General features: G+C 39.8%; 1 protein-coding gene and 1 pseudogene across 11 annotated transcripts in view; both read right to left on the reverse strand.

Annotated features, from left to right (window-relative positions):
* ZHX3 (zinc fingers and homeoboxes 3) overlaps nt 1-17,047 on the reverse strand; it is a 126,188-nt gene that overhangs the window by 33,799 nt on the left and 75,342 nt on the right. The window lies entirely within an intron of this gene.
* LOC306653838 (protein arginine N-methyltransferase 1-like) lies at nt 8,887-11,342 on the reverse strand (annotated as a pseudogene). Its single transcript has one exon. The product of its transcript is annotated as a protein arginine N-methyltransferase 1-like (transcript).

A 17,047-nucleotide genomic window follows, 5' to 3' on the forward strand; every position in this document is an offset into this window, starting at 1 on the left:
CATCACTGTTTGCAGAAGAGGGGACTGTCCATTAGTATACCCTACAAACAAGGTGGCCAGCAGTGGAGTGGCATGAGTACCTGTTCCTTCAGTGTTGAGCAGTTTCAGTGTAACAGGAACAGTGATTGTATGAGCAGGGGTCCTGAGAGCCACCACAGATGCCAAGGCTTTGTCAGATTGGAGCCCTTCTTGGCAACCTCACCTTGTTGAAGTACTAAATGGAAAAATTAACCATAAATGCCATGAACTTACCCATACTAGGGAAGTGAATGGAATCTGGACACTCATTGTTCTCAAATATCAATTCCAAAACAATAAATGAATTTAACCATTCCATAGTCAAAGGCCCTTGACACCCTGAAATTCATAAAGGCACAATTGATTGAAGCAGAATCCCCATGAAATGTGCCATTTTTACACTTTAATAAAATAGCTCTAGTTACAATCATTCTAAAAACTGCTTATTTATGAAATTACATTATTTAATTAAAAAAAAGAATAAACCCCATGTACTGGAATGTTAAAAGTCATATTGAGGCCAGATACGTGTGGGGAGGGGTGAGAATCTGTTGATTCTCCCCTGAAATCATGTCAGCTGTTCTAGAATTCAGCCTGGGCTACAAGTTATAAAATGAAAGAGAACCTCTGAAAATGGTTATTTGGCATGAGTCAAGGGATCCCAATGGTGTCCATGGCTGATACGATAACCAATGCTATAAACTCCCAACAAAATCAGTGAAGTTCATCTCAAGTGTCTTCTGAGGCATAAGATAACATTACACACGAGTGGATCAATTTGCATTGACGGTGCTATAGCTACACTAGAAAGGCAAGTTCAATTGTTCATGAACCTCAAATCATGATCCCTCATTGCCTGCTGAATTGTCATGTTCCTGACTTTGCCTGCCTTTAGAACGGAAGAATATCAGCTCTGGGTATTTGTGTGAGCTGTAAACATGTGAGAACCTACTCTAAATCACTGTTCCTTGTACCTTCTTCTGTAGACATTGTTTCCAAGCATTCAGTTTTTCTTTTTCTTAGAGCTAAGGGCCCTTGTGCTCATGTTAAGATGCTTCCTTCTCAACCAAACAATTGAAATTAGGTCCTCAAAAATACAGCATTTAGGGTTGGGGTTGTAACTCAGTGGCAGTATGCTTGCCTTGAGGCACTGGGTTTGATCCTCGGCACTAAATAAAAATAAATAAATAAAGGTATTGTGTACAGTACAACTAATAAAAATTTTAAAAAAAACAAAAACACAGTATTCTTTCTCTACTGTACTTAACATATTCATTTTAACACCTAAAATAAATTCAATGTATCTATTCAAAGATCAAAGATGAACACAGTAATATCCAAAGAGACGTTATGTGCTTTTATAAGAAAACATTCCAATTCATACAAAGCACATTGAAAAATGAAATTAATTTCTTCTTAGGAAAACAACTACTATTCAAGAAAAGGAAGAAATGAGCAACCATCTCAACTGCAATGATGTGACATTTGTACCTCTTTATGTAGGGATGCTAACAAGTCAAAACTCTCACAAACAAAAATCTATCAGTGACAACGGATAATGAATTTATTAATTTAGCCCTGGATTCTCTAATGACAAAGATGTGATAAAACAGTGGCTGACTGAAATATGAGTCAATAATCAAAATTCAAATGGCCTTTAAAACAATGGAAGCTTAAGAATTTCTAATGTGCTTAATCATAGTTCTTTCAACTAGAAAATGAGAGGCTGGAGATTCTGCTGACATTTGAGATAACAGAAGAATTTCCATTACTTTTACATATCAAAGATCAGACCTAATTGAAATGAAAGTAATGATAAACAACTGTAGCTTGTATTTTGAACAATATTTAATAAAAGCTATGGCAAAAATCTGTTAAGTATGTAATTGTTCTTATCTTTATTACCATGAAATTTTACAATTGTAGATTTAAATTCCTTTGATAGTTATATTTTAAGTTAGTGAACAAATTTGTTTTAGTGACCTTGTTCAAAGAGGATGAGACCAGAATGTGAAAACAAAAGGGTAAAGTTCAAGAATCTCTGAAAGGACCATATATTCATATTTCAGGACCAGACATGAAAATCCATGCTTCGCTGATTTTATGTATCTTTGGTTCTGGTGTATTTCATTCTACTTTTATTAACTTTGTAAATTGAGTCTCCATATGTTGGCAAATAACAGTGTAAGAGAGTCTTTGCCTTTATGAACCTCAATGACAGCCTAGAAGAGAGAAAGCAGCTTCCACTCTTAGCAACATTAGCTTATCCAGCACTAACTCTAATCACAATTCCAAGGCTCCACATCAGTTTTTTATCCAGTCACTGGTCTTTCAGTTAATAATATTGGGAACAGACAAGATTTATCATATTAGTATGAAAACAAAAGTCAAGAATTCAATAAAGGTCATTGTTAAATTTTTATTAGCACATTCAGTTGACCAACAGAATTTAAAATTTTTAAATTTCTGAAATTGAGATCAAGTTGATTTTGTTAAATATGGTAGATTAAAAATGGCAAAAAATGCTGGACACAGTGGTGCCCACCTTTAAACCCAGTGACTCCAGAGGCTGAGGTAGGAGAATCATGAGTTAAAAGCCAGTCTCAGCAACTTAGTGAGGCCCTCAGCAACTCAGCAAGACCCTGTCTCTAAATAAAACATATAAAAAAGGGCTGGGAATCCAGTTCAGTGGTTAAGCACCCTGGGTTCAATTCCTGGTACCAATTAAAAAAAAAAAAAAAAAAAAAAGGAAAACAAGAGAAATCTAACAGGGGTACAAAATCCTGCTCAGGATGTTAAGAGTAAGTGCTATGTTCAATATAAATAAAAATTTCACTTGCAAACATGAGTCATGCCTTGTTCAGATTCTAATTCTAACAAACCAAAAGCAAAAAGTCATTTTTTAGACAACCAGGGAAACATGAACACATGCTGATATTTTAGTTTATTTCTCCCGTGTTTAAAAAAAACACTCAGAACTTCATGGTTTATAGAAGAGTAGTGTATATCTCCTGATTCTGAGTGGAGGTCAGCTGCGAGATTCTTCTGCTTTTTGTGGTACCTGCTGGAGCTGGAATGTCTAAGATGGCTTCTTCATTCACACGTCTGACACCTGGGCTGGGATGGCTAGGTCAGGTGGGGTCTGTTCAGGATTCTCTCTACATGGCAACTTGGGTTTTCTCACAGCATGGTTGTTAAGAGTAAACCAACTTCTTACATGATGAATAAGTTCCAAGAGAAGCAGAAACTACCTGTCATCTTAAAAGCTAGGCCAGGAATTAGCAGTGCCACTTTTGACTTTTTATCAACTGGTCAAAACAAGCTACAAGATCAGTTCTGATTAAAGTGGAGGGAAAACAGACTCTCTCTTCTCATGGAGAAGCTAGATGCCCACACAAGGAGTAACAGAATTGATCATGGTCATTTTGGAGCCCATCTGCTACAACTAGGTATTAAATGACATTAAAGAATTACTGCTGCCAGGCACAGTGGCGCACATCTTTAATCCCAGAGGCTTGGGAAGCTGAGGTAGGAGGATCGTGAGTTCAAAGCCCGCCTCAGCAAAAGTGAGGTGCTAAGCAACTCAGTGAGACCCTGTCCCTAAATAAAATACAAAATAGGGTTGGGGATGTGTCTCAGTGGTCAAATGTCCCTGAGTTCAATCTCAAGTATAAAAAAAAAAAATTACTGTTAATATTGCTATGTGTGATAATGGTGTTTCAGTTATGTTACAAAAGTCCTAACTGGTTGGTGAAATACACGGAAGTATTTATGGGTAACATAATTTGTCACATCGGATTTACTGGAGAGAAACAAAAAGCAACCCATAAGTGGGGGAGGTTTGAGTGGGAATAGATGAAACGAAATTGACCAGATCAGGATACGATGGTTCATTCTCTTTAAGTCTATGTATGTAGTTCACATTTTCATTATAAAAAAAAGAATAAAAATATCTCAGGCTTATATAAAAATGAAAGCTTGCACTGTAAATGAAGCTTAAATTTATATTTCTAAAACGTGTTTTATTTTAAATGTTTCTCTTTCCTTCTTTGGAAAGCACTTTGACCAGGACAACCAGATTCAGTCACCCAAGGTTGCCCAAACCAACCCTAAATAAATTGGCTGGCTTTCTGAGATATTTCCCTAACCAACCAGAAAACTAAATTCACTTCAATTCCATTCCTCAAAGTGTATCAGAGCCTGCAAAGCACTTCACATCCCTCTCATCCATTCCCATATCTCCCAAGTTGTTTCTTATTGCCCCTCCCCCCATTTAGCTTTCATGGGCTATTGAGCAAGAAAGGGGAGGTGAAATGAGACCTGGGGATATAGCTCAGTTGGTAGAGTGCTTGTTCTTGCAAGCACAAGGCCCTGGGTTCAATCTCCAGCACAAAAAAAAAAAAAAAAGGGGGGGGGGAGGCTATATGAAGGCCATACAGCAGATCTATGACACAGCCAGATATTGACTCTAAATCCTATGTTTTCTTTCAGACTGCATTCACCCTGAATATCTACTGAATAATAAATCCTTTCCCTTTATTTTTACATGTCTTTCTTACAGAGGTCTTGAAGATTTTACAAGATGAATTATTCCAGTGTTGTTTTTTTTCCTTTTTTCTTTTTCTTTATCATCTTTTAATTAAAAAGGTATGTCAGAGCTATTATGATCCTTAATATTTTTAATATTTTTACACTGTCAGAAAAGGGGCTGTATTATTTACTCTTCTGTCTGAATAGAGAATCTGCTACAATGAAGCTGAGTGATTAGATCAAGGTTTGTCAGTAGGAGTTCACAAGGAAAAGAACACATAGGGGGCTGGGTTTGCGCCTTAGTGGAAGAGCACTTGCCTAGCACGTGTGAAGCACTGGATTCACTTTTCAGCACTGCATATAATATAATAAAGGTCCACTGACAACTGAAAAAATTTTTAAAAAGAACACAGAGAAAACCGTCCCTCTTCAGGAATGTGTGTGGGCAGGACCTTGGCAGTACAGTGGAGATCTGCTGGTTAGAACAGTCAGATTTCTGGTGAAAACAAAGGAAGGAGCTACCAAGAATTAACGTCTTTTCCCAATCCCAGATCCTCAAGTGTTAAAGCAATGTCAAGCCTACAGCTGGTCTAGTTTTGCCCTGTGGATACTTAAGGGTCACAATCCTTTCTACACTTAATAATTACCATTCAGCTTGAGGGCTCAGGGCTACAGCTTTGCCTTGTGTCCCCCCACTCCAACAATTCTTATTTGTCAAGTCACCAACAAAGTAGCCTGCTCTCATCAATGATAATATTTCTCTAAAATGAACAATAATTTATTTTTTCAAGTTCAGAAAAGTTATTATGACATAAATAAAGAGGTCTCAGAATTAAGACTATATATTTCAACTACTCGCCTTTGCATGAATTTCCATGAAAGAATCACTACCAGGTGGTTAGGACACCTCCAGAGACAGTAAGCTCAATATCCACTGACACAGAAAAGATGTTTGAAAAATGGTGACTGGCAGTAAGTGCACATGCAAAATTACCTTCCTGTTGGTTTTATTTTCCAAATTTATGCCATCTCTGGACTTAAGGAGCTAACAGACTATTGTGGTTATTAAGCTATTCACCAGTACTTTGAAAAGTACTCTCTGGGGCTTGCTCCTTGTCAGAGCACCTTGGGTTCTCCTAACTGCCTGATATTAAGTGCACTGTATGAAATGCAGCAAATGTGTTAACAGCAAGGGGAAAGGTTCAGGAGGAAGTATGTGCTCCGTCTCATTATTTCTTCTCCAGCCTGGCAATTAGCACTGCCCCAGGTGGTAGCTACTCTCTTTACCTAAGGGGAAAACAAGGAGCGGGATGTAGCTCAGTAGCACAGCCCTTACCTAGCATATGAGAAGCACTGAGTCAGGAAGATCATAAGTTTGAGGCCAGCCTCAGCAACTTGGCAAGGCCCTAAGCAACTCACTGAGGCCCTGTCTCAAAATAAATAAATAAATAAAAAGAACTGAGGATGTAATTCAGTGATAAAATGCCCCTGGGCTTGATCCCCAGTACTGGCGGGGGGAAAAAAGAAAATCAAACAGCAAGCCACGTGTTACAGCAAAAGCATGCCCAGGTCAGTAGGGGCACAGAAAAAGCCGTGCCATTACCCCTTAAGTCTTCTGAGAAACTTGGGTAAGACTTCACTGAGGTGGCAACCTTTGAATTCAAACTCAAAGAATGAGTAGAAACTGCCAAGTAGGTAAGTTGGGAAAACGGTGTTTTAGGCAAAGGGATACTTTGTGTCAAGCCAGTGGGAAGAAGAAAATGTGTCTGAAGAGCTACAAGGCATATGTTGTCTGAATAAAGTGCTTTTATTGTGCAGATGAAGCATCAGGGCCTCCGAGTTGCACAGGTATCTTTCAAAGCCTGTATTGATATCTATGTATGTATATATGTATGTATCTATCTATCTACATCTACACAGCCTATCTTTGTTTCATAATTTTCTGCTTGTATTATGCATATTTATATCTTTTTCTTAGAAGGCCCTTCCATTCAAATAATCAAGTTCCATAAAAGCTGAATCTGCTTTCAATTAGGTGGAGAGAAATGAGATGATTCTAGATATACTGAGAAAATATTTGGCTTTCTACATGACAGCTTTTTCAATATTTGAAAGAGTCTCTTTTCCCCCAAGTCAATCATCCAGGATTGGATGACTGTACCAGTTCCACTGCTCTCCTTGGATATCATTTCATTTGTCCATCATCCTCACCAGAGTGACACCCAAATCTAAATCTCATTCCCCAGATGTAGTCTGAGTGTAACGACATGCCTGTAATCCCAATGACTCAGGAGGCTCAGGCAGAAAGATCACAAGTTGGTGCTAAGTGTTATTAACTCCTTTTTGGAGTTTCTTTTACCATATTTAATTTTTCATAAACATTACTACCCAAATGATGCCACATTACTTATGAGATTCCCCAGAAAAATATGGATCAGCGCTTATCACTAGTATCATAACACACCTGTTTGTTTCAGCTTAGGTTTGGCAGAATTTGAGGAATAAGTGCAGTGAAGAAAAAGTTGATTAATTTTAACAAATGTTTACTAGGTAGCTAACCTGTGCCAGGCACCACTCCAGCTGCTAAAATATAGGAAAGACAAAAAAGAAAGACAAAAATTTCCATTTTCCCAGAGTTTCTAGCCTACTTTGAAGGGAGAGAGACAATACACAAATAAATCAGTAAATGAAATCATATCTTAGGTAGTGGTAAGTGCAGTGGAGAAAAACAAAGCAGGGAAGGACAGAGGAGTGTGGTGGGTGGGGAAAGGGCGAGATTGTAATTTTAGATATGGTGATCAGAAGAGGCCTTGCTGAGAATGCACCACAGAGCAGAGACTTGGAAGTACAGAGTGAGCCACAGAGATACACTGGGAAAGCACATTCTAGGCAGAGGCACCAGTTGGTGCTAGGATCTTGAGATGGAAATGTGCCTAGTATGTTCAATAGGGCTGGTGGCAACACTTGAGAAAAGGCAGTGAGATATGGTCAAAGAGGTGGGGGTGGGTATCCATGCAGGGCTACTTCAATGGTTTAAGTTTCTCTGAGACAGGCAGCGCCAAGGGAGGACGTTGAGCAGAGGGTTGACATGATCCAACTCATGTCTTACAATGTGGTTCTGCTGGCTGTGTTGAGAACAGACTGTAGGAAAAGCCAGTGGAGACAAAAGGAAATCCATCAGGAGGTTGTGGCAGCAATCCAGGCAGGAAAGACAGTTACTTGGATCAGAACACTAGAGATGGAGTAATACTAAGTGGCTGGATTCTGGATACATTTTCAAAGTAGAGCAGATGAGACTTCCTAAAGGGCTGGATGGAGGATGTGAACGCTGTATCCATGGGAGTCTAGGATGACTCTTAAAGATTTTTAACCTAAGCAATTGGGAGGATGGTGTTGCCATTAGCCAAGTCAGGTTTAAACCTAGTAAGCTTCATGTGAAAAGCAAAAGCAAATCTGTACTGCTAAGAATGGAAAGTCCCTTTCTAGGGGAAAAACTAGATTTAGCTGGTTTGGTCACAGTGTTTCAGGGAATTAATGGGTCAGACTGCTAATGAGAAGGGAAGCTGTGTAATGCCAATGTTCCCAATGAAAAGACCCTGGCTTTTGCCAAAACCTGCTCAAACTCACAGAGAAACTATAGAAAGCGGAGGGAAAGAGGGAGAAGGGTGAGGTGTAGGGTAGCTGGGAGCAACCTAGGATACAGTAAGATGCCAGGGGTCAGAAACTGTACCCTTGGAGGTGTGAGACAGTGCCTTTCAAAGTTAAATGTGTTATTTTAAAATGCCTTTGCATCTTACATTTTGTTCCAAGTACAAAAGTAAATTACTTTATTAAATTTAAAACTGAAAAATTTAAAAAGCAACATGAATGGTTTGTTCTCTATGTGGTTTCCCCTCTGAAATTACATTTGTTTTGTTTTAATTGAATTCTTCCAGTGTGGGCCAGAGAGTTTACAGGCTAAATAGCTTGCAGGCTGGTGAGCTTACTGGAACTTCTCAAGATTACACACACACACACACAAAAAAAACTCTCTGGCTCACCCTGAGGATATGATGTTCTTCCTCCTCCCTCCAGGCTTAGTCTACATCGATGAATTCCTTCAAAGATCCCACTACAAAAATCCAGCAAGATCTTAAAACACAAGATGCCCGATTTGCATCCACAGCAAGGAAGATACAAATTAAAACTACTCTTAAAGATAGTGGAATGAGACAATATCATTATCCTATGTACATGAATGATTACACAAATGGTGTGAATCTACATCATATACAACCATAGAAAAGTTGTATCCCAGTGTGTAAAAATAAATATATATATTTTTAAAAACTGGTCTGATTTGCTTTCTTTCACTTACTTGGGAAAAGCTTGAAACATTGATAAAATGCTGAGTCAGCAAGGGTTTGCAGAAACAGGCACCTCCTACCCAATACTTGCAGGAATGAAAACTGGTAAAACCTCCACTGAAAATTGTTTAAACAGTATCTAAAAAATTGTAAATGTTCTTTGCCTTTGATCCTTTCATTCAGTAATTCTGCATTTAAGAATGTAGACTGCAGATGTGTGTGTGTGTGTGTGTGTGTGTGTGTCCGTATGTAGTAATATAAGGTAATCCACTATTAGCATTGCAATAGCAAATGACTGGAAATTATTTAAGTTCTCACCAACAAGAGACTGTCAAATAAATTATGTTACATCTATACCATGGAAAATACATACCTTTTATCTTGATATGCATTTTTTAAAGCAAAATGCAGGAAAAATATGTATTTGTGTAAGATATATTAAAATACCCTTAGAAAAGTATACAAGAAAACACTAGTTATGGTGTTTTTTTCTTGGGTAGGAGGAGAGGGAGATGGAGTCAAGGGAAACTTTCCCCTGTGAACCCTTCTAAATTCTAAACAATATGAATGTGCTATGTATTCAAAATAAAAAATTAAAATTTGAATAAATACAAAAATGGAAAATGTTGCACATTTCCCAAAGTGTATAGGTTGTTTGTTACAAATACCAAGTAAGAAAGTGGTGTAGAGATCCTTACAGAATATGGGGTGCTGAGGGTCAAAACCAGGCAGAGCTCCTTTATATTTTTTTTCCCAGCTGTAGATTTATTGGCATAAACGCAACCATATAAAAACTTGTTATGAAAAAACACAGTCACAATGTGCCCTCCCCATCCCCCAAGTCCAGGCCCCTAAAACCCTCTTCTGCAAGAGGAAGGGAGAGGAAGGAGGACCCCAAAATTGTCTAAGAATGCCGCAGCCCTTGGGCCTGTGCAGGGCTGGCCCAGCAAGGGCAGGAGAAGGCCAGTGTCACCTCAGCACATCCAGTAGTGGGTGGAGCAGGACAGTTCACACAGCTGGCCCTTAAAGTCCAGGTCAATGGTGAAGTCCAGGTCATGGTTGTTCTTGGCATTGGGCTGCATGCCAATGGTGCCAAAGATCTCCTCCCCCGTCTTCACCATCAGGTAGTCCTCCATGTAGAACAGTCTACTTCCAGTGCATGCATCGGGACTCGGGGCTGGTGGAGAAACCAGTCCTCTTGTGGCAGTGGGTAAACTCGATGTTGAAGCAGGCCACCAGGGTGTGTGCACAGACGTTCCGCTTCACTTACAGACAGAAGGGGAAGGTGAAGGCCAGGTCCTCCACCTTCACAGGGTAGATGTCCATCTCCTTTATGAGACAGGCATTGGTGACCAGCTGCTTAGGGTCCACTACGTCCACTACGGGCTCCTTGATGGCCATACTTTGATGCAGGACATGTCAAAGCCATACATGTTCTCCACCAGTGGATCTTATAGTCTTTATACTGCCGGTCCTCGATGGCCGTCACATACAATGTGGTCCGGTCTGGGAAGATGAGGCCATCCGGCACCAGCCACTTGCCACAGGCATAGAGCACAGTGTTGAGCTCGTAGAAGAGGCAGTAGCCCATCCACTGGCTGATGATGATGTCCACCTTCTCCATGGGCAGCTCCACCTCCTCCACCTTCCCCTTGATGATGGTCTAACTTGTTGGCTTTGACAATCTTCACAGCATAATCAGAGATACTGGAACACTCAATCCCAATGACCTTTCAGGCCCCAGGTTTGGCAGCAAACATTCAGAGGATTCCTGTGCCCGAGCCCACATCCAGGACTACCTTGTCCTTGAAGAGGTGCCAGTTGTGAACATGGAGTTGTGATATATGAGGGTGCACACCTCATCCTTCAGCATCTCCTCGTGGATGCCAAAATGGGCTTAGGAGTCAAAGTAGTAGTCTTTGAATGTCATGTCCTCAGCATTGGGCTTCTCACTGCTTTCTGCCCAACCACAGGAAACCTCCATGATGCAGTTTACAGTTTTGGCTGCCACCATCTTCAGCACAACTCCTCCTCTTCCTCCTTTATATTTTAAACTTGTAAGAGCTACAAATGAGCTTTTGGTTTAACTTCTGTTATGCTGCAAATGGGCTTCACCTACAACTAAATATAATAGCTGAAAAGAAATACACCCATTTGCCTCCAGCTTAAAGCCATGGTTCTAAAACAACTTGGAAACTTCCAAGATGGAGGAATGGGACATCATATGCATTCCACTCTGTTCCCCAATAAAAACATCCTACAGAAACCTGTTATCCAGTCTCTGAGTATCACCAAGGCCTAAGAGTTAATTTTTACTATAACAGTTTATTACAAAATTATTTTTCTTAGTTGATCCTGGTTCCCAAGTTTTAGATCTGCTTTTTGGGCACAAAATAGTTCAACTCTTTGTATTATGTGGTGAGTCAACTCTCTTTTCTACATATTGGATTGTAGTCACCTCTACAGTATAAGCATCCTAAATTAATTCCATATTTTCTCTAGGGACCAGTTCTTTGAACTTTCTAATTTGTCCCTGTCCCTCTCAAAAATGTGGTGAATAGGAGTAAATGAAGTAGTCAAAACGTAGCCCAGGACTGGGGAGATAGCTCAGCTGGTAGAGTGCTTGCCTCACAAGCACAAGGCCTTGAATTTGATTCCCAGTACCACCAAAAAAAAAAAAAAAAAGATGTAGTCCAGCAGAAGAGATTTACGATGAAGAGTTGGGTTCGTTTGTTTGTTCTTTCCAAAGTCCCAGATTGCTGGGGACTCGAACCCGGGCCTCCAGCATGAGATTCAGGCACTCTCCGAGACGGGCTATAGAGCCAGCCCCAGAAGAGATTTAAATGGAAGCAGTGTTTGCTTTTTCTTTTTCATGGTACTGGGGATCAAACCCAGAGGTGCTCTATGACTAAGCTATACCCCGAACCATATTTATTTCTTATTTTGAGATAAGGTCTCACAAAGTAACCCAGGCTGACCTTGAACTTGTGATACTCCTGCCTCAGCCTTCCAAGGTGCTGTATCAGAATTACAATTCTGATACAGAACTTCTGGACTTTCTTTACCTTTGCCTCTTCATTCTACTTTCTCATCTCAATAATGAATGTGAAGTTCTCTGAACACCCTACCTAAATGTCTAAGTAGTCCCCCAACTCCATACTGAATTGTTCTTGATCACAGCATCCTAATTGCTTCCTTAATAAAATTTATCAAAATTTGTCATTGGATCTTTACTCACTTCTTTTCCTGCTCACTGTCTCTCACCTTGGCTAAGCCCTAAGTTCTGTAAGATCAAGGCCTGTATCTATTGGATCCTCAGCATCTAGCACATAATGATGATTTTCAGTTAATGAATACATGAATAAATGGGATCTGAGAATGGAGTTAAAAACTCTAACATCAGAGTTAGTCTGTGTCCCAGGCCCCTGCCATTATGAATTGTGTGTTCCTGGGCAAATGACTTAATTCCTCATAATCTGTTTCCTCATTGGTAAAATGAGGAGATAGTAATACCTACCTCACAGAGCTGACATGATATTAAATGAATTGATAAGAAGTATACGAAAGGCTTTATCATGCTACCTAGCACACAGTAAATACTCAATAAATCATAATTACTGTAGCTACTGTACTGTGTAGTTGTTCCAATTACCACTACCTCTCACTCAAAAGCTGGTGCTGGAGGATGACATTGAACTGTTTTAGCTAAAGGTATATTAGCTGTTTCATCTGGCCCATTTCCCCCCTCTATTTTAAAAACTGTGATAAAAATCCTGACATGAAACTTACCATCTCAGACATTTTTAAGTATAAAGTTTAGTAGTATTAATAACATGTATATTGTTGTCAAGAGACCTCTGGAAATTTTTCATCTTGCAAAGTAAAACTCTTTCTCCACTGAGTAACACTCCTGCCTCCCTACTACCTCCTGCAGCCAGGGGCAGCCACCATCCTACTTTTTAAGAGTCTGGCTAGCTAAGATATCTCATACATGTGAAATCATATTCAAGACGCATCCTAGCTAGAAGAGAATGAAGTGGAAGCTGTGTTTCATTATCCTGCTCTCACTGCCAATACTACCAGATATCTATCCAGCACAAAAAGCAGTTGTGTTTTTGCCTGGCATATTTCACTTAGGATCATGCATACCCTCAAGGTTCATCTGTTTCAGCATGTGTCAGAAGTTTATTCCTTTTTAAGGCCAAATAATATTCTGCTGTATGTATATGTCACATTTTCTTTATCCATTTATCTCTCAATAGACATTTAGACCGATGCTGCTATAAACCTGGGAGTTCAAATATCTCTTCAAGATCTTACTGTCACTTCTTTGGGTTACACACCTCTTTTCTTCCTTGGACTCCATAGTTCTATGATGCTGGCAGAGCAACACAGCTATAGCAGTCTTCAGTTTGCCTTCACCTTTTCACTCTTGTCACTAAATTATCTCCCTCTCAAGCTTGCTTCTTAGTCCTTTCTGATGCCCTCTGGATTTCACTATTTTTCAGGGAACTCAACAGGTCAAATTTTAAATTTATTTCACTTTCAAAAAGTTGGAAAAGCTAGAGGTCCTTCATTCAGAGGAGAGCACTGCCACAGGCCTGAGCAGAGCAGAGCAGAAGCCCAAGGCCCAGTCACCTGGAGCAGCAAGGGCTGTGGCTCTGCCTCAGTTGGCAGTTCTAATAAAGTTCACTTTATGGCAATATTTTAAATGCTGTTACTATTTCATCAGGAAGTCACCCGTTTCTATTGATAGCTGAGATTAAGTACTGCTGATTTGGCTGATCAGTTTTATGACTTAAGAACCAAGCTATTTCTACACAAATATACTTCCAATATTATAATGCCCAACTAATTGGAAAAACTGGATGTGATCAACAGTTTCATATTTTCCCAGAACTTTTCGGGATCACAGTCAATTTCACATTGCTGGGGGAGGGTCATGCAGACCAAGGTGCTGACAGTTGAAAGCACTTAGGGAGGTTTCTGGGGGCGTTTGTTTGTGTCTTTGAGGAACCTTATAGCGCTCAGATGTCCCAGGGGAAGGAGGAGAAATAGGCCTCAGCACCTGAGTCTCTTCTAGGCTATAATGCAGTAAAGTCATTCACAGATCACAAATGTAAGATTGTGATGGTACACAAGATAAAATTCCAACTATTCACAATCATCTGCAAATCAGGAGTGAAGTAAACAAACCTCTCTATCCCCATCTCAACTCTCTTCCTACATGTACATGAACACACACAAACTTACCAGTGAGACACAAGAGTGTTTGGGGTAAGTTAACTTCCACAGCAGAACAGGACATTTTAATTTCCCTTCCATGAGATTTTAGGAGCCTAATTCAAATGTTTCTAAGAATGTCTTTTGATGCCATATTTTGAAAACTAATGTGACATTCCTGCCATCATAAATTTGGTAAAAGTTGTATTTATCTATTTTAAAACAAAAGGATTACTTTAATATTATGTGTTGGTTTGTTGTTTCTACGATAACCCTGGACAATAAAAATTCATTGACTTTACTTAAAATACCACTTAGCTCTCATAAAAAATAAAAACTATCCCCTTAATTTGCCTTCTCCCGTCCTCCCCACTCCTAGAGACCAGCCAACCAGCAGGCGCAGTCCCACTTACTCAACTCCTTAGTCAGTCTTGGCGCAACGCAGGCTCCATTCCCTCCTCACATTCTGCTCAAAATACTTGCCCCAAGGTCACCAGTCAAGTGGCTCTTTCCAACAACTCCTCCTTGGCAGCTTTGGTCTGAGTCTCAAGGCCATTGAGGAGGACCCTCAGGACCCAAGGAGAGTGGAGCTTTGTAGACCTATTCTTCTACAACCTCTCCACAAAAGAATAAGCTCACTCATGCCCAGGACTTTGCAATCTCCTGTACCCAAGCAACTTCCAAAACATTTTTGCCAATCTTGACCTATCTGCCAAGCTCCAAATCCATCAGTTACAACTGCCATTGATCTCCGCAGGCTTTAACAAGCTTACACACAGTTTCTGCCTGTGACCTTGGCACTCAACCCTCCAAAAAACCAAACAAAACAAGTAAATTTTTAAAAACTCCAGCCACCATGTTCTAAGTCCTAGACCTTCATCTCACTGCTCACCACCTGTTTCGGTTGGTCTGGGAAGCTGTTAACAAAAAATACCATATACTAGGTGGCTTATAAACAATAGAATTTTATTTCTCACAGTTTTGGAAACTAGGAAGTTCAAGATCAAGTTGCAGGCAGACAGCGAGGAGGGCCTGCTTTCTCACAGTCAACTGTATTCCCACCCTGTCCTTACAGTGGCTGAAGAGGAGGCGGCGGCTCTGGGGCCTTTTATTGGGCACTGATCCCATTCACTAGAACTCTGTCCCCAGGATCTAATTGCCTCCCAATCCTGACACTCTGGGGATCAGGATTTCAATGTATGAACTTAGGGGGATACAAACACTCAGACTATAGTACCATCCATCCAGATTTCTAGTAGGGATCTCGAGATCAGATCATTTTGGCATCATTTACACAGTCCTCTCCCCTCCTTTCCCTTATCTGCCTGCCATCAAACTCTATAAACATAAGAATAGTCTTTCAAATCTATCTTCTGTCTCTATCCTTGTGAGTAGCAGTCCATCAATCATTAAAGATTTTAGCTCTAGAGCTAGAACTGGCTTGGTTAATGTTCTAATTCTGCTGCCTAAGAGCTCTGGAATCCTGGGCAAAGTGCTTGTGCCTTCTAAATCACAAATGGAAATAGCAGCCTCGACCTCAGGAGTGCTGCAAGAATTAAGATGGGGCACCAGTGGCTCAACACTGTGTCCCACACACAGCAAGTGCACCACAAAGGATGGCCAGTGGCATCATCCTTGTGCCCTTCCCCAAAATCCAGTCCCTTCTCTGTTGGCTTGGGACTCCACACAACTTTCTAAGCCCCCAGCTCCTCACTTCTTTCTCCGCTTCATTCTACTTCTCATTTTGCCACCAAGTTAACATCCCAAAATTTCCAATCTCTTCATGTCACTTCTTGGTTTAAGGAATTTCTGCTGGCTTCTTACTACTAATTAGAATATTCTACACCTACATTGTCCAATTCTGTGACTACCAGCCACAATTGTTTGTCCAAATTGAGATGTGATATAAGGGTAAAATACACACTGGATCTGAAGACTTAATATGAAAAGGAATGTAAACTAGCTCAATAGTTTCTTTATAGAATACAGTTCATTAGTTAAAGCAGAGACAGATAAATGCTCATTTAGTGTTTTTTGTTTAATATTTCTAGTTGTAGATGGACACAATGCTTTTATTTATCTATGTGGTACTGAGGCTCGAACCCAGTGCCTCACACATGCCAGGCAAGCACTCTACCAGTGAGCTATGACTCAGTCCCATCATCTAGTGCTTTTTAAACTATCTTTACATTACCTTTTTGAATCAATATGCTTATATATTTTTGTATTTTCTTATTTCTCCTAGCCCCTTTTATTCACATTTCCATTTTTTCTCTTTTATGATTTCAAATATTAATGGTCTCATTAATTGAAGATTTTTACCACTGTAATGATTTTTATTATTTTTAGTACATCATGATTACACATACTAGTTGGGCTCATTGTGACATACTCAAGTATGCACATAACTTGCTTCATTTCATGCCCCAGTACCTTCCCTTCCCTTCCCCTTCCCTCCTCCTCTCCCTGGTTCCCTTCCTCTATTCTATTGGTCATCCTCTTATTTATTTATTTAGTGGGTGCATTATACATGAACCATCTTAATCATTTTTAAGTGAACAGTTCAGTGGCATTAAGTATATTTACGTTATTGGGCAAACATCACCATCATCCATCTCCAGAACTCTTTTCATGTTGCAAAACATGATGGTTTTGATTTCTATTTCCCTAACGATAACAAGAATGAGCTTTTTGTTTTTTTCAGATGTGCTTATTAGCCACTTATATATCTTCTCTGAAGCAACGTCTGTCACCTCTTATTACACCATACTAGATAAATGAGTCGTAGACATTTTCTTTCCATGGCTGCCTTTTCACTGCTGAATACGTCCTTTGATGCACAGAAGATCAAAATTTCAATGCTGTCCAATTTATTTTTTTTCCTGTGCTTTTGGTGTCACACTTAAGAAATCATTACCTAATCCAGTGTC

This window comes from Sciurus vulgaris (assembly GCF_902686455.1).
Source record: "Sciurus vulgaris genome assembly, chromosome: 2".
NCBI lineage: Eukaryota > Metazoa > Chordata > Mammalia > Rodentia > Sciuridae > Sciurus > Sciurus vulgaris.